At 42.4% G+C, this 18009-nt stretch overlaps 28 non-coding genes and 3 pseudogenes across 28 annotated transcripts; all 31 read left to right on the top strand.

Annotated features, from left to right (window-relative positions):
- The first annotated feature begins 258 nt into the window (after positions 1-258).
- On the top strand, positions 259-377 carry LOC113755646. The gene has a single exon (XR_003465704.1). It is a non-coding gene; the product is annotated as a 5S ribosomal RNA (ribosomal RNA).
- Positions 378-772: 395 nt separating this feature from the next.
- LOC113755654 lies at positions 773-891 on the top strand. Its single transcript, XR_003465711.1, has one exon. It is a non-coding gene; the product is annotated as a 5S ribosomal RNA (ribosomal RNA).
- A 416-nt stretch (positions 892-1307) lies between these two features.
- On the top strand, positions 1308-1425 carry LOC113755636. The gene has a single exon (XR_003465694.1). It is a non-coding gene; the product is annotated as a 5S ribosomal RNA (ribosomal RNA).
- A 416-nt stretch (positions 1426-1841) lies between these two features.
- Positions 1842-1960, top strand: LOC113755629. Its single transcript, XR_003465688.1, has one exon. It is a non-coding gene; the product is annotated as a 5S ribosomal RNA (ribosomal RNA).
- A 415-nt stretch (positions 1961-2375) lies between these two features.
- Positions 2376-2493, top strand: LOC113755635. Its single transcript, XR_003465693.1, has one exon. It is a non-coding gene; the product is annotated as a 5S ribosomal RNA (ribosomal RNA).
- A 922-nt stretch (positions 2494-3415) lies between these two features.
- LOC113755650 lies at positions 3416-3534 on the top strand. Its single transcript, XR_003465707.1, has one exon. It is a non-coding gene; the product is annotated as a 5S ribosomal RNA (ribosomal RNA).
- A 981-nt stretch (positions 3535-4515) lies between these two features.
- On the top strand, positions 4516-4633 carry LOC113755634. Its single transcript, XR_003465692.1, has one exon. It is a non-coding gene; the product is annotated as a 5S ribosomal RNA (ribosomal RNA).
- A 416-nt stretch (positions 4634-5049) lies between these two features.
- Positions 5050-5168, top strand: LOC113755631. The gene has a single exon (XR_003465690.1). It is a non-coding gene; the product is annotated as a 5S ribosomal RNA (ribosomal RNA).
- Positions 5169-5584: 416 nt separating this feature from the next.
- Positions 5585-5703, top strand: LOC113755642. Its single transcript, XR_003465700.1, has one exon. It is a non-coding gene; the product is annotated as a 5S ribosomal RNA (ribosomal RNA).
- A 415-nt stretch (positions 5704-6118) lies between these two features.
- LOC113755628 lies at positions 6119-6237 on the top strand. The gene has a single exon (XR_003465687.1). It is a non-coding gene; the product is annotated as a 5S ribosomal RNA (ribosomal RNA).
- A 416-nt stretch (positions 6238-6653) lies between these two features.
- LOC113755641 lies at positions 6654-6772 on the top strand. The gene has a single exon (XR_003465699.1). It is a non-coding gene; the product is annotated as a 5S ribosomal RNA (ribosomal RNA).
- Positions 6773-7187: 415 nt separating this feature from the next.
- Positions 7188-7305, top strand: LOC113755633. The gene has a single exon (XR_003465691.1). It is a non-coding gene; the product is annotated as a 5S ribosomal RNA (ribosomal RNA).
- Positions 7306-7721: 416 nt separating this feature from the next.
- On the top strand, positions 7722-7840 carry LOC113755630. The gene has a single exon (XR_003465689.1). It is a non-coding gene; the product is annotated as a 5S ribosomal RNA (ribosomal RNA).
- A 416-nt stretch (positions 7841-8256) lies between these two features.
- Positions 8257-8377, top strand: LOC113755657 (annotated as a pseudogene).
- Positions 8378-9351: 974 nt separating this feature from the next.
- LOC113755640 lies at positions 9352-9470 on the top strand. The gene has a single exon (XR_003465698.1). It is a non-coding gene; the product is annotated as a 5S ribosomal RNA (ribosomal RNA).
- Positions 9471-9885: 415 nt separating this feature from the next.
- Positions 9886-10004, top strand: LOC113755656 (annotated as a pseudogene).
- Positions 10005-10420: 416 nt separating this feature from the next.
- Positions 10421-10539, top strand: LOC113755645. Its single transcript, XR_003465703.1, has one exon. It is a non-coding gene; the product is annotated as a 5S ribosomal RNA (ribosomal RNA).
- A 414-nt stretch (positions 10540-10953) lies between these two features.
- Positions 10954-11072, top strand: LOC113755653. Its single transcript, XR_003465710.1, has one exon. It is a non-coding gene; the product is annotated as a 5S ribosomal RNA (ribosomal RNA).
- A 414-nt stretch (positions 11073-11486) lies between these two features.
- On the top strand, positions 11487-11605 carry LOC113755649. Its single transcript, XR_003465706.1, has one exon. It is a non-coding gene; the product is annotated as a 5S ribosomal RNA (ribosomal RNA).
- Positions 11606-12021: 416 nt separating this feature from the next.
- LOC113755659 lies at positions 12022-12140 on the top strand. The gene has a single exon (XR_003465713.1). It is a non-coding gene; the product is annotated as a 5S ribosomal RNA (ribosomal RNA).
- A 414-nt stretch (positions 12141-12554) lies between these two features.
- Positions 12555-12673, top strand: LOC113755652. The gene has a single exon (XR_003465709.1). It is a non-coding gene; the product is annotated as a 5S ribosomal RNA (ribosomal RNA).
- Positions 12674-13089: 416 nt separating this feature from the next.
- Positions 13090-13208, top strand: LOC113755647. The gene has a single exon (XR_003465705.1). It is a non-coding gene; the product is annotated as a 5S ribosomal RNA (ribosomal RNA).
- A 416-nt stretch (positions 13209-13624) lies between these two features.
- Positions 13625-13743, top strand: LOC113755658. The gene has a single exon (XR_003465712.1). It is a non-coding gene; the product is annotated as a 5S ribosomal RNA (ribosomal RNA).
- Positions 13744-14159: 416 nt separating this feature from the next.
- LOC113755627 lies at positions 14160-14279 on the top strand. Its single transcript, XR_003465686.1, has one exon. It is a non-coding gene; the product is annotated as a 5S ribosomal RNA (ribosomal RNA).
- A 415-nt stretch (positions 14280-14694) lies between these two features.
- LOC113755651 lies at positions 14695-14813 on the top strand. Its single transcript, XR_003465708.1, has one exon. It is a non-coding gene; the product is annotated as a 5S ribosomal RNA (ribosomal RNA).
- Positions 14814-15229: 416 nt separating this feature from the next.
- LOC113755638 lies at positions 15230-15348 on the top strand. The gene has a single exon (XR_003465696.1). It is a non-coding gene; the product is annotated as a 5S ribosomal RNA (ribosomal RNA).
- A 415-nt stretch (positions 15349-15763) lies between these two features.
- LOC113755639 lies at positions 15764-15882 on the top strand. Its single transcript, XR_003465697.1, has one exon. It is a non-coding gene; the product is annotated as a 5S ribosomal RNA (ribosomal RNA).
- A 416-nt stretch (positions 15883-16298) lies between these two features.
- LOC113755637 lies at positions 16299-16417 on the top strand. The gene has a single exon (XR_003465695.1). It is a non-coding gene; the product is annotated as a 5S ribosomal RNA (ribosomal RNA).
- Positions 16418-16832: 415 nt separating this feature from the next.
- Positions 16833-16951, top strand: LOC113755655 (annotated as a pseudogene).
- A 416-nt stretch (positions 16952-17367) lies between these two features.
- Positions 17368-17486, top strand: LOC113755644. The gene has a single exon (XR_003465702.1). It is a non-coding gene; the product is annotated as a 5S ribosomal RNA (ribosomal RNA).
- Positions 17487-17881: 395 nt separating this feature from the next.
- On the top strand, positions 17882-18000 carry LOC113755643. Its single transcript, XR_003465701.1, has one exon. It is a non-coding gene; the product is annotated as a 5S ribosomal RNA (ribosomal RNA).
- The last annotated feature ends 9 nt before the right edge of the window (positions 18001-18009 follow it).

Here is an 18009-nt window from a genome sequence, read left to right as displayed (position 1 = left end):
CCGAATCGGTCGCTCAAATTTGTCGGCGCAAATGTATCAGCGCAAGTGTGAAGGATTGATTTCATGATAATTTAGAGTTGCGGGATGATGGAAAAAAACAGGGGGCAAATCAATAACAAAAAAAAATATGAAAGCAAATAAACAAAAGGGTAAGAGAAAAATGCTTGAATTGACGCTTAAAATGAATTTCGGTCTAGAAAAGCCACACTGCTTCGCAGGACGGGGTAGTTTAAAAGAATAAAGTGAAAGGAACATGGCGGGTACGATCATACCAGCACTAATGCACCGGATCCCATCAGAACTCCGAAGTTAAGCATGCTTGGGCGAGAGTAGTACTAGGATGGGTGACCCCCTGGGAATTCTTCTTGTTGCACCCCTCTTTTTTTTGTTTCGAAATCCAAATTTCCTATTCGTTCTTTATCCTGTAGTAATTTAGCTCCGTCGGAACGATTGCTTAATATTTTGCTTCTTGTCGAAGCGTGAAGGAGGATCTGAAGGCGCGAGACAAATCAGGAACGGTACGGCTCGATCAAATTTGTCGACGCAAATGTATCACCGCAAGCGTGAAGGATTGATTTCATGATAATTTAGAGTTGCGGGATGATGGAAAAAAACAGGGTGCAAATCAATAACAAAAAAAATATAAAGTAAATAAATAAAAGGATAAGAGGAAAATGCTTCAATTGACGCTTAAAATGAATTCCGGTCCAGAAAAGCCACACTGCTTCGCTGGACGGGGTAGTTTCAAAGAATAAAGCGAAAGGAACGTTATGGGTGCGATCATACCAGCACTAATGCACCGTATCCCATCAGAACTCCGAAGTTAAGCGTGCTTGGGCGTGAGCAGTATTAGGATGGGTGACCCCTTGGGAATTGTTCTTGTTGCACCCCTCCCTTTTTTGCTTCGAAATTCAAATTTTCTATTCGTTCTTTATCCTGTAGTAATTTAGGTCCTTCGGAACGATTGCTTTATATTTTGCTTCTTCTCGAAGGATGAAGGCGGATCTGAAGGCGCGAGAGAATTCAGGAACGGTACGGCTCGATCAAAGCCCGGATCATCGCTCAAATTTGTCGGCGCAAATGTATCGGCGCTAGCGTGATGGATTGATTTCATGACAATTTATTGTTGCGCGATGAGGGAAAAAAACAGGGTGCAAATCAATAACAAAAAAAAATATGAAAGCAAATAAATAAAAGGATAAGAGAAAAATGCTTGAATTGACGCTTAAAATGAATTTCGGTCTAGAAAAGCCACGCTGCTTCGCAGGACGGGGTAGTTTAAATGAATAAAGCGAAAGGAACATGGCGGGTGCGATCATACCAGCACTAATGCACCGGATCCCATCAGAACTCCGAAGTTAAGCATGCTTGGGCGAGAGTAGTACTAGGATGGGTGACCCCTGGGAATTCCTCTTGTTGCACCCCTCTTTTTTTTGTTTCGAAATTCAAATTTTCTATTCGTTCTTTATCCTGTAGTAATTTAGGTCCTTCGGAACGATTGCTTTATATTTTGCTTCTTCTCGAAGCATGAAGGCGGATCTGAAGGCGCGAGACAAATCAGGAACGACACGGCTCGATCAAAGCCCGGATCGTCGCTCAAATTTGTCGGCGCAAATGTATCAGCGCAAGCGTGAAGGATTGATTTCATGATAATTTAGAGTTGCGGGATGATGGAAAAAAACGGGGGGCAAATCAATAACAAAAAAAAAATATGAAAGCAAATAAATAAAAGGATAATAGGAAAATGCTTGAATTGACGCTTAAAATGAATTTCGGTCTAGAAAAGCCACACTGCTTCGCAGGACGGGGTAGTTTAAAAAATAATGCGAAAGGAACATGGCGGGTGCGATCATACCAGCACTAATGCACCGGATCCCATCAGAACTCCGAAGTTAAGCATGCTTGGGCGAGAGTAGTACTAGGATGGGTGACCCCCTGGGAATTCCTCTTGTTGCACCCCTCTCTTTTTTGTTTCGAAATTCAAATTTTCTATTCGTTCTTTATCCTGTAGTAATTTAGGTCCTTCGGAACGATTGCTTTATATTTTGCTTCTGCTCGAAGCATGAAGGCGGATCTGAAGGCGCGAGACAAATCAGGAACGGTACGGCTCGATCAAAGCCCGGATCGTCGCTCAAATTTGTCGGCGCAAATGTATCAGCGCAAGCGTGAAGGATTGATTTCATGATAATTTAGAGTTGCGGGATGATGGAAAAAAATAGGGGGCAAATCAATAACAAAAAAAATATGAAAGCAAATAAATAAAAGGATAATAGGAAAATGCTTCAATTGACACTTAAAATGAATTTCGGTCTAGAAAAGCCACACTGCTTCGCAGGACGGGGTAGTTTAAAAGAATAAAGCGAAAGGAACATGGCGGGTGCGATCATACCAGCACTAATGCACCGGATCCCATCAGAACTCCGAAGTTAAGCATGCTTGGGCGAGAGTAGTACTAGGATGGGTGACCCCTGGGAATTCCTCTTGTTGCACCCCTCTTTTTTTTGTTTCGAAATTCAAATTTTCTATTCGTTCTTTATCCTGTAGTAATTTAGGTCCTTCGGAACGATTGCTTTATATTTTGCTTCTTCTCGAAGCATGAAGGCGGATCTGAAGGCGCGAGACAAATCAGGAACGACACGGCTCGATCAAAGCCCGGATCGTCGCTCAAATTTGTCGGCGCAAATGTATCAGCGCAAGCGTGAAGGATTGATTTCATGATAATTTAGAGTTGCGGGATGATGGAAAAAAACGGGGGGCAAATCAATAACAAAAAAAAAATATGAAAGCAAATAAATAAAAGGATAATAGGAAAATGCTTGAATTGACGCTTAAAATGAATTTCGGTCTAGAAAAGCCACACTGCTTCGCAGGACGGGGTAGTTTAAAAAATAATGCGAAAGGAACATGGCGGGTGCGATCATACCAGCACTAATGCACCGGATCCCATCAGAACTCCGAAGAGTAAGGCATGCTTGGCGGAGTAAAATATACTAGGATGGGGGACCCCCTGGGATCCTCTTGTTGCCACCCCCCTCTTTTGTGTTTCGAAGATTCAAATTTTCTATTTCGTTCTTTATCCTGTAGTAATTTAGGTCCTTCCGGACGATTGCTTAATATTTTGCTTCTTGTCGAAGCGTGAAGGAGGATCTGAAGGCGCGAGACAAATCAGGAACGGTACTGCTCGATCAAAGCCCGGATCGTCGCTCAAATTTGTCGGCGCAAATGTATCACCGCAAGCGTGAAGGATTGATTTCATGATAATTTAGAGTTGCGGGATGATGGAAAAAAATAGGGTGCAAATCAATAACAAAAAAAGTATAAAGTAAATAAATAAAAGGATAAGAGGAAAATGCTTCAATTGACGCTTAAAATGAATTCTGGTCTAGAAAAGCCACACTGCTTCGCTGGACGTTGTGGGTGCGATCATACCAGCACTAATGCACCGTATCCCATCAGAACTCCGAAGTTAAGCGTGCTTGGGCGTGAGCAGTATTAGGATGGGTGACCCCTTGGGAATTCCTCTTGTTGCACCCCTCTCTTTTTTGTTTCGAAATTCAAATTTTCTATTCGTTCTTTATCCCTGTAGCTAATTTAGGTCCTTCGAAACGATTGCTGTTATATTTTGCGTTCTTCTCGAAGCTTGAAGGCGGGATCTGAAGGCGCGAGACAAATCAGGGAACGGTACGGCTCGATCAGAAGCCCGGGAAGTCGTCGCCTCAAATTGTCGGCGCAAAATGTATCAAGCGCAAGTGTGAAGGATTGATTTATGATAATTTAGAAGTTGCGGGATGATGGAAAAAAAACAAGGGGGCAAATCAATAAACAAAAAAAAATGATGTGTGAAAGCAAATTAAATAAAAGGAATAATAGGAAAATGCGTGAATTGACGCTTAAAATGAATTTCGTCTAGAAAAAGCCACACTCTTCGCAGACGAGTTTAAAAGAATTAAAAGCGAAAGGAAACATGGCCCGCGCGTACGGATCATACAGCACAATGCCACCGATCCCATCAGAACTCCGAAGTTAAGCTATTGCCTTGGGCGAGGAGTATTCACTAGGATGGGTGACCCCCTGGGAAATTCCTCTTGTTTGCACCCCCCCTCTTTTTTGTTCGGAAAGTTCAAATTTTCTATTCGTTCTTTATCCTGTAGTAATTTAGGCCTTCGGAACGATTGCTTAATATTTTGCTTCTTGTCAAAGCGTGAAGGAGGATCTGAAGGCGCGAGACAAATTAGGAACGGTACGGCTCGATCAAAGCACGGATCGTCGCTCAAATTTATCGGCGCAAATGTATCACCGCAAGCGTGAAGGATTGATTTCATGATAATTTAGAATTGCGGGATGATGGAAAAAAACAGGGGGCAAATCAATAACAAAAAAAAATATGAAAGCAAATAAATAAAAGGATAATAGGAAAATGCTTGAATTGACGCTTAAAATGAATTTCGGTCTAGAAAAGCCACACTGCTTCGCAGGACGGGGTAGTTTAAAAGAATAAAGCGAAAGGAACATGGCGGGTGCGATCATACCAGCACTAATGCACCGGATCCCATCAGAACTCCGAAGTTAAGCATGCTTGGGCGAGAGTAGTACTAGGATGGGTGACCCCTGGGAATTCCTCTTGTTGCACCCCTCTTTTTTTTGTTTCGAAATTCAAATTTTCTATTCGTTCTTTATCCTGTAGTAATTTAGGTCCTTCGGAACGATTGCTTTATATTTTGCTTCTTCTCGAAGCATGAAGGCGGATCTGAAGGCGCGAGACAAATCAGGAACGACACGGCTCGATCAAAGCCCGGATCGTCGCTCAAATTTGTCGGCGCAAATGTATCAGCGCAAGCGTGAAGGATTGATTTCATGATAATTTAGAGTTGCGGGATGATGGAAAAAAACGGGGGGCAAATCAATAACAAAAAAAAAATATGAAAGCAAATAAATAAAAGGATAATAGGAAAATGCTTGAATTGACGCTTAAAATGAATTTCGGTCTAGAAAAGCCACACTGCTTCGCAGGACGGGGTAGTTTAAAAAATAATGCGAAAGGAACATGGCGGGTGCGATCATACCAGCACTAATGCACCGGATCCCATCAGAACTCCGAGGTTAAGCATGCTTGGGCGAGAGTAGTACTAGGATGGGTGACCCCCTGGGAATTCCTCTTGTTGCACCCCTCTCTTTTTTGTTTCGAAATTCGAATTTTCTATTCGTTCTTTATCCTGTAGTAATTTAGGTCCTTCGGAACGATTGCTTTATATTTTGCTTCTTCTCGAAGCATGAAGGCGGATCTGAAGGCGCGAGACAAATCAGGAACGGTACGGCTCGATCAAAGCCCGAATCGTCGCTCAAATTTGTCGGCGCAAATGTATCAGCGCAAGTGTGAAGGATTGATTTCATGATAATTTAGAGTTGCGGGATGATGGAAAAAAACAGGGGGCAAATCAATAACAAAAAAAAATATGAAAGCAAATAAATAAAAGGATAATAGGAAAATGCTTGAATTGACGCTTAAAATGAATTTCGGTCTAGAAAAGCCACACTGCTTCGCAGGACGGGGTAGTTTAAAAGAATAAAGCGAAAGGAACATGGCGGGTACGATCATACCAGCACTAATGCACCGGATCCCATCAGAACTCCGAAGTTAAGCATGCTTGGGCGAGAGTAGTACTAGGATGGGTGACCCCCTGGGAATTCCTCTTGTTGCACCCCCCTCTTTTTTGTTTCGAAATTCAAATTTTCTATTCGTTCTTTATCCTGTAGTAATTTAGGTCCTTCGGAACGATTGCTTAATATTTTGCTTCTTGTCAAAGCGTGAAGGAGGATCTGAAGGCGCGAGACAAATTAGGAACGGTACGGCTCGATCAAAGCCCGGATCGTCGCTCAAATTTGTCGGCGCAAATGTATCACCGCAAGCGTGAAGGATTCATTTCATGATAATTTAGAGTTGCGGGAAGATGGAAAAAAACAGGGTGCAAATCAATAACAAAAAAATATATAAAGTAAATAAATAAAAGGATAAGAGGAAAATGCTTCAATTGACGCTTAAAATGAATTCTGGTCTAGAAAAGCCACACTGCTTCGCTGGACGGGGTAGTTTAAAAGAATAATGCGAAAGGAACATGGCGGGTGCGATCATACCAGCACTAATGCACCGGATCCCATCAGAACTCCGAAGTTAAGCATGCTTGGGCGAGAGTAGTACTAGGATGGGTGACCCCCTGGGAATTCCTCTTGTTGCACCCCTCTCTTTTTTGTTTCGAAATTCAAAATTTCTATTCGTTCTTTATCCTGTAGTAATTTAGGTCCTTCGGAACGATTGCTTTATATTTTGCTTCTTCTCGAAGCATGAAGGCGGATCTGAAGGCGCGAGACAAATCAGGAACGGTACGGCTCGATCAAAGCCCGAATCGTCGCTCAAATTTGTCGGCGCAAATGTATCAGCGCAAGTGTGAAGGATTGATTTCATGATAATTTAGAGTTGCGGGATGATGGAAAAAAACAGGGGGCAAATCAATAACAAAAAAAAATATGAAAGCAAATAAATAAAAGGATAATAGGAAAATGCTTGAATTGACGCTTAAAATGAATTTCGGTCTAGAAAAGCCACACTGCTTCGCAGGACGGGGTAGTTTAAAAGAATAAAGCGAAAGGAACATGGCGGGTACGATCATACCAGCACTAATGCACCGGATCCCATCAGAACTCCGAAGTTAAGCATGCTTGGGCGAGAGTAGTACTAGGATGGGTGACCCCCTGGGAATTCCTCTTGTTGCACCCCCCTCTTTTTTGTTTCGAAATTCAAATTTTCTATTCGTTCTTTATCCTGTAGTAATTTAGGTCCTTCGGAACGATTGCTTAATATTTTGCTTCTTGTCAAAGCGTGAAGGCGGATCTGAAGGCGCGAGACAAATCAGGAACGGTACGGCTCGATCAAAGCCCGGATCGTCGCTCAAATTTGTCGGCGCAAATGTATCAGCGCAAGCGTGAAGGATTGATTTCATGATAATTTAGAGTTGCGGGATGATGGAAAAAAACAGGGGCAAATCAATAACAAAAAAAAATATGAAAGCAAATAAATAAAAGGATAATAGGAAAATGCTTGAATTGACGCTTAAAATGAATTTCGGTCTAGAAAAGCCACACTGCTTCGCAGGACGGGGTAGTTTAAAAGAATAAAGCGAAAGGAACATGGCGGGTGCGATCATACCAGCACTAATGCACCGGATCCCATCAGAACTCCGAAGTTAAGCATGCTTGGGCGAGAGTAGTACTAGGATGGGTGACCCCTGGGAATTCCTCTTGTTGCACCCCTCTTTTTTTTGTTTCGAAATTCAAATTTTCTATTCGTTCTTTATCCTGTAGTAATTTAGGTCCTTCGGAACGATTGCTTTATATTTTGCTTCTTCTCGAAGCATGAAGGCGGATCTGAAGGCGCGAGACAAATCAGGAATGGCACGGCTCGATCAAAGCCCGGATCGTCGCTCAAATTTGTCGGCGCAAATGTATCAGCGCAAGCGTGAAGGATTGATTTCATGATAATTTAGAGTTGCGGGATGATGGAAAAAAATGGGGGGCAAATCAATAACAAAAAAAATATATGAAAGCAAATAAATAAAAGGATAATAGGAAAATGCTTGAATTGACGCTTAAAATGAATTTCGGTCTAGAAAAGCCACACTGCTTCGCAGGACGGGGTAGTTTAAAAAATAATGCGAAAGGAACATGGCGGGTGCGATCATACCAGCACTAATGCACCGGATCCCATCAGAACTCCGAGGTTAAGCATGCTTGGGCGAGAGTAGTACTAGGATGGGTGACCCCCTGGGAATTCCTCTTGTTGCACCCCTCTCTTTTTTGTTTCGAAATTCGAATTTTCTATTCGTTCTTTATCCTGTAGTAATTTAGGTCCTTCGGAACGATTGCTTTATATTTTGCTTCTTCTCGAAGCATGAAGGCGGATCTGAAGGCGCGAGACAAATCAGGAACGGTACGGCTCGATCAAAGCCCGAATCGTCGCTCAAATTTGTCGGCGCAAATGTATCAGCGCAAGCGTGAAGGATTGATTTCTTGATAATTTAGAGTTGCGGGATGATGGAAAAAAACAGGGGGCAAATCAATAACAAAAAAAAATATGAAAGCAAATAAATAAAAGGATAATAGGAAAATGCTTGAATTGACGCTTAAAATGAATTTCGGTCTAGAAAAGCCACACTGCTTCGCAGGACGGGGTAGTTTAAAAGAATAAAGCGAAAGGAACATGGCGGGTGCGATCATACCAGCACTAATGCACCGGATCCCATCAGAACTCCGAAGTTAAGCATGCTTGGGCGAGAGTAGTACTAGGTATGTGGGTGACGCTTGGAAATTCTCTTGGTTGCACCCCCTCTTTTTGTTTCGAAATTCAAATATTTTCTATTCGTTTTTATCCTGTAAGTAATTTAGGTCCTTCCGGAAACGAATTGCTTAATATTTTGTTCTTGTCAAAGCGTGAAGGGAGGATCTGAAGGCGCGGAGACAAATTTAGGAACGGTACGTGCTCGATCAATAGCCCGGATCGTCGCTCAAATTTGTCGTTCGCAAATGTATCACCGCAAGCGTGAAGGATTGATTTCATGAATAATTTAGAGTTTGGCGGGAAGATGGAAAAAACAGGGTGCAAATCAATAACAAAAAAAAATAATAAAGTGAAGGTAAATTAAAAGGATAAGAGGAAATATGCTTCTAATTGACGCTTAAAATGAATTTCTGGTTAGAAAGCCACAACTTGCCTTCGCTGGACGGGGTTAGTTTAGAAAGAATAATGCGAAAGGAACATTGGCGGGTGCGATGCATACAGCACTAACGCATGCCGGTATCCCATCAGAACTCTCGAAGTTAGCATGTCTTTGGGCGAGAGTAGTACTAGATGGGTGACCCCCTGGAATTCCTCTTGTTGCACCCCTCTCTTTTTTGTTTCGAAATTCAAAATTTCTATTCGTTCTTTATCCTGTAGTAATTTAGGTCCTTCGGAACGATTGCTTTATATTTTGCTTCTTCTCGAAGCATGAAGGCGGATCTGAAGGCGCGAGACAAATCAGGAACGGTACGGCTCGATCAAAACCCGAATCGTCGCTCAAATTTGTCGGCGCAAATGTATCAGCGCAAGTGTGAAGGATTGATTTCATGATAATTTAGAGTTGCGGGATGATGGAAAAAAATGGGGGGCAAATCAATAACAAAAAAAAATATGAAAGCAAATAAATAAAAGGATAATAGGAAAATGCTTGAATTGACGCTTAAAATGAATTTCGGTCTAGAAAAGCCACACTGCTTCGCAGGACGGGGTAGTTTAAAAGAATAAAGCGAAAGGAACATGGCGGGTACGATCATACCAGCACTAATGCACCGGATCCCATCAGAACTCCGAAGTTAAGCATGCTTGGGCGAGAGTAGTACTAGGATGGGTGACCCCCTGGGAATTCCTCTTGTTGCACCCCCCTCTTTTTTGTTTCGAAATTCAAATTTTCTATTCGTTCTTTATCCTGTAGTAATTTAGGTCCTTCGGAACGATTGCTTAATATTTTGCTTCTTGTCAAAGCGTGAAGGAGGATCTGAAGGCGCGAGACAAATCAGGAACGGTACGGCTCGATCAAAGCCCGGATCGTCGCTCAAATTTGTCGGCGCAAATGTATCACCGCAAGCGTGAAGGATTGATTTCATGATAATTTAGAGTTGCGGGAAGATGGAAAAAAACAGGGTGCAAATCAATAACAAAAAAAAATATAAAGTAAATAAATAAAAGGATAAGAGGAAAATGCTTCAATTGACGCTTAAAATGAATTCCGGTCTAGAAAAGCCACACTGCTTCGCTGGACGGGGTAGTTTAAAAGAATAAAGTGAAAGGAACGTTGTGGGTGAGATCATACCAGCACTAATGCACCGTATCCCATCAGAACTCCGAAGTTAAGCGTGCTTGGGCGTGAGCAGTATTAGGATGGGTGATCCCTTGGGAATTGTTCTTGTTGCACCCCTCTCTTTTTTGCTTCGGAATTCAAATTTTCTATTCGTTCTTTATCCTGTAGTAATTTAGGTCCTTCGGAACGATTGCTTTATATTTTGCTTCTTCTCGAAGGATGAAGGCGGATCTGAAGGCGCGAGAGAATTCAGGAACGGTACGGCTCGATCAAAGCCCGGATCATCGCTCAAATTTGTCGGCGCAAATGTATCAGCGCTAGCGTGATGGATTGATTTGATGACAATTTATTGTTGCGCGATGAGGGAAAAAAACAGGGTGCAAATCAATAACAAAAAAAAATATGAAAGCAAATAAACAAAAGGGTAAGAGAAAAATGCTTGAATTGACGCTTAAAATGAATTTCGGTCTAGAAAAGCCACACTGCTTCGCAGGACGGGGTAGTTTAAAAGAATAAAGTGAAAGGAACATGGCGGGTACGATCATACCAGCACTAATGCACCGGATCCCATCAGAACTCCGAAGTTAAGCATGCTTGGGCGAGAGTAGTACTAGGATGGGTGACCCCCTGGGAATTCTTCTTGTTGCACCCCTCTTTTTTTTGTTTCGAAATCCAAATTTCCTATTCGTTCTTTATCCTGTAGTAATTTAGCTCCGTCGGAACGATTGCTTAATATTTTGCTTCTTGTCGAAGCGTGAAGGAGGATCTGAAGGCGCGAGACAAATCAGGAACGGTACGGCTCGATCAAAGCCCGGATCGTCGCTCAAATTTGTCGGCGCAAATGTATCACCGCAAGCGTGAAGGATTGATTTCATGATAATTTAGAGTTGCGGGATGATGGAAAAAAACAGGGTGCAAATCAATAACAAAAAAAATATAAAGTAAATAAATAAAAGGATAAGAGGAAAATGCTTCAATTGACGCTTAAAATGAATTCCGGTCCAGAAAAGCCACACTGCTTCGCTGGACGGGGTAGTTTAAAAGAATAAAGCGAAAGGAACGTTATGGGTGCGATCATACCAGCACTAATGCACCGTATCCCATCAGAACTCCGAAGTTAAGCGTGCTTGGGCGTAAGCAGTATTAGGATGGGTGACCCCCTGGGAAGTCCTCGTGATGCACCCCTCTCTTTTTTGTTTCGAAATTCAAATTTCCTATTCGTTCTTTATCCTGTAGTAATTTAGCTCCGTCGGAACGATTGCTTAATATTTTGCTTCGTGTCGAAGCGTGAAGGAGGATCTGAAGGCGCGAGACAAATCAGGAACGGTACGGCTCGATCAAAGCCCGGATCGTCGCTCAAATTTGTCGGCGCAAATGTATCAGCGCAAGCGTGAAGGATTGATTTCATGACAATTTAGAGTTGCGGGATGATGGAAAAAAACAGGGGGCAAATCAATAACAAAAAAAATATGAAAGCAAATAAATAAAAGGATAAAGGAAAATGCTTGAATTGACGCTTAAAATGAATTTCGGTCTAGAAAAGCCACACTGCTTCGCAGGACGGGGTAGTTTAAAAGAATAAAGCGAAAGGAATATGGCGGGTGCGATCATACCAGCACTAATGCACCGGATCCCATCAGAACTTCGAAATTAAGCGTGTTTGGGCGAGAGTAGTACTTGGATTGGTGACCCCCTGGGAAGTCCTCGTGTTGCACCCCTCTCTTTTTTGTTTCGAAATCCAAATTTCCTATTCGTTCTTTATCCTGTAGTAATTTAGCTCCGTCGGAACGATTGCTTAATATTTTGCTTCTTGTCGAAGCGTGAAGGAGGATCTGAAGGCGCGAGACAAATCAGGAACGGTACGGCTCGATCAAAGCCCGGATCGTCGCTCAAATTTGTCGGCGCAAATGTATCAGCGCAAGCGTGAAGGATTGATTTCATGATAATTTAGAGTTGCGGGATGATGGAAAAAAATAGGGGGCAAATCAATAACAAAAAAAAATATGAAAGCAAATAAATAAAAGGATAATAGGAAAATGCTTCAATTGACACTTAAAATGAATTTCGGTCTAGAAAAGCCACACTGCTTCGCAGGACGGGGTAGTTTAAAAGAATAAAGCGAAAGAAACATGGCGGGTGCGATCATACCAGCACTAATGCACCGGATCCCATCAGAACTCCGAAGTTAAGCATGCTTGGGCGAGAGTAGTACTAGGATGGGTGACCCCCTGGGAATTCCTCTTGTTGCACCCCTCTCTTTTTTGTTTCGAAATTCAAATTTTCTATTCGTTCTTTATCCTGTAGTAATTTAGGTCCTTCGGAACGATTGCTTTATATTTTGCTTCTTCTCGAAGCATGAAGGCGGATCTGAAGGCGCGAGACAAATCAGGAACGGTACGGCTCGATCAAAGCCCGGATCGTCGCTCAAATTTGTCGGCGCAAATGTATCACCGCAAGCGTGAAGGATTGATTTCATGATAATTTAGAGTTGCGGGATGATGGAAAAAAACAAGGTGCAAATCAATAACAAAAAAAATATAAAGTAAATAAATAAAAGGATAAGAGGAAAATGCTTCAATTGACGCTTAAAATGAATTCCGGTCCAGAAAAGCCACACTGCTTCGCTGGACGGGGTAGTTTAAAAGAATAAAGCGAAAGGAACGTTATGGGTGCGATCATACCAGCACTAATGCACCGTATCCCATCAGAACTCCGAAGTTAAGCGTGCTTGGGCGTAAGCAGTATTAGGATGGGTGACCCCCTGGGAAGTCCTCGTGATGCACCCCTCTCTTTTTTGTTTCGAAATCCAAATTTCCTATTCGTTCTTTATCCTGTAGTAATTTAGCTCCGTCGGAACGATTGCTTAATATTTTGCTTCGTGTCGAAGCGTGAAGGAGGATCTGAAGGCGCGAGACAAATCAGGAACGGTACGGCTCGATCAAAGCCCGGATCGTCGCTCAAATTTGTCGGCGCAAATGTATCAGCGCAAGCGTGAAGGATTGATTTCATGATAATTTAGAGTTGCGGGATGATGGAAAAAAACAGGGGGCAAATCAATAACAAAAAAAAATATGAAAGCAAATAAATAAAAGGATAATAGGAAAATGCTTGAATTGACGCTTAAAATGAATTTCGGTCTAGAAAAGCCACACTGCTTCGCAGGACGGGGTAGTTTAAAAGAATAAAGCGAAAGGAATATGGCGGGTGCGATCATACCAGCACTAATGCACCGGATCCCATCAGAACTTCGAAATTAAGCGTGTTTGGGCGAGAGTAGTACTTGGATTGGTGACCCCCTGGGAAGTCCTCGTGTTGCACCCCTCTCTTTTTTGTTTCGAAATCCAAATTTCCTATTCGTTCTATATCCTGTAGTAATTTAGCTCCGTCGGAACGATTGCTTAATATTTTGCTTCTTGTCGAAGCGTGAAGGAGGATCTGAAGGCGTGAGACAAATCAGGAACGGTACGGCTCGATCAAAGCCCGGATCGTCGCTCAAATTTGTCGGCGCAAATGTATCAGCGCAAGCGTGAAGGATTGATTTCATGATAATTTAGAGTTGCGGGATGATGGAAAAAAATAGGGGGCAAATCAATAACAAAAAAAAATATGAAAGCAAATAAATAAAAGGATAATAGGAAAATGCTTCAATTGACACTTAAAATGAATTTCGGTCTAGAAAAGCCACACTGCTTCGCAGGACGGGGTAGTTTAAAAGAATAAAGCGAAAGGAACATGGCGGGTGCGATCATACCAGCACTAATGCACCGGATCCCATCAGAACTCCGAAGTTAAGCATGCTTGGGCGAGAGTAGTACTAGGATGGGTGACCCCCTGGGAATTCCTCTTGTTGCACCCCTCTCTTTTTTGTTTCGAAATTCAAATTTTCTATTCGTTCTTTATCCTGTAGTAATTTAGGTCCTTCGGAACGATTGCTTTATATTTTGCTTCTTCTCGAAGCATGAAGGCGGATCTGAAGGCGCGAGACAAATCAGGAACGGTACGGCTCGATCAAAGCCCGAATCGTCGCTCAAATTTGTCGGCGCAAATGTATCAGCGCAAGCGTGAAGGATTGATTTCTTGATAATTTAGAGTTGCGGGATGATGGAAAAAAACAGGGGGCAAATCAATAACAAAAAAAAATATGAAAGCAAATAAATAAAAGGATAATAGGAAAATGCTTGAATTGACGCTTAAAATGAATTTCGGTCTAGAAAAGCCACACTGCTTCGCAGGACGGGGTAGTTTAAAAGAATAAAGCGAAAGGAATATGGCGGGTGCGATCATACCAGCACTAATGCACCGGATCCCATCAGAACTCCGAAGTTAAGCGTGCTTGGGCGAGAGTAGTACTTAGGATGGGTGACCCCCTGGGAATTCCTCGTGTTGCACCCCTCTCTTTTTTGTTTCGAAATCCAAATTTCCTATTCGTTCTTTATCCTGTAGTAATTTAGCTCCGTCGGAACGATTGCTTAATATTTTGCTTCTTGTCGAAGCGTGAAGGAGGATCTGAAGGCGCGAGACAAATCAGGAACGGTACGGCTCGATCAAAGCCCGGATCGTCGCTCAAATTTGTCGGCGCAAATGTATCAGCGCAAGCGTGAAGGATTGATTTCATGATAATTTAGAGTTGCGGGATGATGGAAAAAAATAGGGGGCAAATCAATAACAAAAAAAATATGAAAGCAAATAAATAAAAGGATAATAGGAAAATGCTTCAATTGACACTTAAAATGAATTTCGGTCTAGAAAAGCCACACTGCTTCGCAGGACGGGGTAGTTTAAAAGAATAAAGCGAAAGGAACATGGCGGGTGCGATCATACCAGCACTAATGCACCGGATCCCATCAGAACTCCGAAGTTAAGCATGCTTGGGCGAGAGTAGTACTAGGATGGGTGACCCCCTGGGAATTCCTCTTGTTGCACCCCTCTCTTTTTTGTTTCGAAATTCAAATTTTCTATTCGTTCTTTATCCTGTAGTAATTTAGGTCTTTCGGAACGATTGCCTTATATTTTGCTTCTTCTCGAAGCATGAAGGCGGATCTGAAGGCGCGAGACAAATCAGGAACGGTACGGCTCGATCAAAGCCCGGATCGTCGCTCAAATTTGTCGGCGCAAATGTATCAGCGCAAGCGTGAAGGATTGATTTCATGATAATTTAGAGTTGCGGGATGATGGAAAAAAACAGGGGGCAAATCAATAACAAAAAAAAATATGAAAGCAAATAAATAAAAGGATAATAGGAAAATGCTTGAATTGACGCTTAAAATGAATTTCGGTCTAGAAAAGCCACACTGCTTCGCAGGACGGGGTAGTTTAAAAGAATAAAGCGAAAGGAACATGGCGGGTACGATCATACCAGCACTAATGCACCGGATCCCATCAGAACTCCGAAGTTAAGCATGCTTGGGCGAGAGTAGTACTAGGATGGGTGACCCCCTGGGAATTCCTCTTGTTGCACCCCCCTCTTTTTTGTTTCGAAATTCAAATTTTCTATTCGTTCTTTATCCTGTAGTAATTTAGGTCCTTCGGAACGATTGCTTAATATTTTGCTTCTTGTCAAAGCGTGAAGGAGGATCTGAAGGCGCGAGACAAATTAGGAACGGTACGGCTCGATCAAAGCCCGGATCGTCGCTCAAATTTGTCGGCGCAAATGTATCACCGCAAGCGTGAAGGATTGATTTCATGATAATTTAGAGTTGCGGGAAGATGGAAAAAAACAGGGTGCAAATCAATAACAAAAAAAAATATAAAGTAAATAAATAAAAGGATAAGAGGAAAATGCTTCAATTGACGCTTAAAATGAATTCCGGTCTGGAAAAGCCACACTGCTTCGCTGGACGGGGTAGTTTAAAAGAATAATGCGAAAGGAACATGGCGGGTGCGATCATACCAGCACTAATGCACCGGATCCCATCAGAACTCCGAAGTTAAGCATGCTTGGGCGAGAGTAGTACTAGGATGGGTGACCCCCTGGGAATTCCTCTTGTTGCACCCCTCTCTTTTTTGTTTCGAAATTCAAAATTTCTATTCGTTCTTTATCCTGTAGTAATTTAGGTCCTTCGGAACGATTGCTTTATATTTTGCTTCTTCTCGAAGCATGAAGGCGGATCTGAAGGCGCGAGACAAATCAGGAACGGTACGGCTCGATCAAAACCCGAATCGTCGCTCAAATTTGTCGGCGCAAATGTATCAGCGCAAGTGTGAAGGATTGATTTCATGATAATTTAGAGTTGCGGGATGATGGAAAAAAATGGGGGGCAAATCAATAACAAAAAAAAATATGAAAGCAAATAAATAAAAGGATAATAGGAAAATGCTTGAATTGACGCTTAAAATGAATTTCGGTCTAGAAAAGCCACACTGCTTCGCAGGACGGGGTAGTTTAAAAGAATAAAGCGAAAGGAACATGGCGGGTACGATCATACCAGCACTAATGCACCGGATCCCATCAGAACTCCGAAGTTAAGCATGCTTGGGCGAGAGTAGTACTAGGATGGGTGACCCCCTGGGAATTCCTCTTGTTGCACCCCCCTCTTTTTTGTTTCGAAATTCAAATTTTCTATTCGTTCTTTATCCTGTAGTAATTTAGGTCCTTCGGAACGATTGCTTAATATTTTGCTTCTTGTCAAAGCGTGAAGGAGGATCTGAAGGCGCGAGACAAATCAGGAACGGTACGGCTCGATCAAAGCCCGGATCGTCGCTCAAATTTGTCGGCGCAAATGTATCACCGCAAGCGTGAAGGATTGATTTCATGATAATTTAGAGTTGCGGGAAGATGGAAAAAAACAGGGTGCAAATCAATAACAAAAAAAAATATAAAGTAAATAAATAAAAGGATAAGAGGAAAATGCTTCAATTGACGCTTAAAATGAATTCCGGTCTAGAAAAGCCACACTGCTTCGCTGGACGGGGTAGTTTAAAAGAATAAAGTGAAAGGAACGTTGTGGGTGAGATCATACCAGCACTAATGCACCGTATCCCATCAGAACTCCGAAGTTAAGCGTGCTTGGGCGTGAGCAGTATTAGGATGGGTGATCCCTTGGGAATTGTTCTTGTTGCACCCCTCTCTTTTTTGCTTCGGAATTCAAATTTTCTATTCGTTCTTTATCCTGTAGTAATTTAGGTCCTTCGGAACGATTGCTTTATATTTTGCTTCTTCTCGAAGGATGAAGGCGGATCTGAAGGCGCGAGAGAATTCAGGAACGGTACGGCTCGATCAAAGCCCGGATCATCGCTCAAATTTGTCGGCGCAAATGTATCAGCGCTAGCGTGATGGATTGATTTGATGACAATTTATTGTTGCGCGATGAGGGAAAAAAACAGGGTGCAAATCAATAACAAAAAAAAATATGAAAGCAAATAAACAAAAGGGTAAGAGAAAAATGCTTGAATTGACGCTTAAAATGAATTTCGGTCTAGAAAAGCCACACTGCTTCGCAGGACGGGGTAGTTTAAAAGAATAAAGTGAAAGGAACATGGCGGGTACGATCATACCAGCACTAATGCACCGGATCCCATCAGAACTCCGAAGTTAAGCATGCTTGGGCGAGAGTAGTACTAGGATGGGTGACCCCCTGGGAATTCTTCTTGTTGCACCCCTCTTTTTTTTGTTTCGAAATCCAAATTTCCTATTCGTTCTTTATCCTGTAGTAATTTAGCTCCGTCGGAACGATTGCTTAATATTTTGCTTCTTGTCGAAGCGTGAAGGAGGATCTGAAGGCGCGAGACAAATCAGGAACGGTACGGCTCGATCAAATTTGTCGACGCAAATGTATCACCGCAAGCGTGAAGGATTGATTTCATGATAATTTAGAGTTGCGGGATGATGGAAAAAAACAGGGTGCAAATCAATAACAAAAAAAATATAAAGTAAATAAATAAAAGGATAAGAGGAAAATGCTTCAATTGACGCTTAAAATGAATTCCGGTCCAGAAAAGCCACACTGCTTCGCTGGACGGGGTAGTTTCAAAGAATAAAGCGAAAGGAACGTTATGGGTGCGATCATACCAGCACTAATGCACCGTATCCCATCAGAACTCCGAAGTTAAGCGTGCTTGGGCGTGAGCAGTATTAGGATGGGTGACCCCCTGGGAAGTCCTCGTGATGCACCCCTCTCTTTTT

Source organism: Coffea eugenioides, unplaced genomic scaffold (genome assembly GCF_003713205.1).
Source record: "Coffea eugenioides isolate CCC68of unplaced genomic scaffold, Ceug_1.0 ScVebR1_1632;HRSCAF=2515, whole genome shotgun sequence".
Classification (NCBI taxonomy): Eukaryota; Viridiplantae; Streptophyta; class Magnoliopsida; order Gentianales; family Rubiaceae; genus Coffea; species Coffea eugenioides.
Note: the sequence above shows the minus strand (reverse complement) of the source record. Positions and strands in the feature narration are given on the sequence as shown.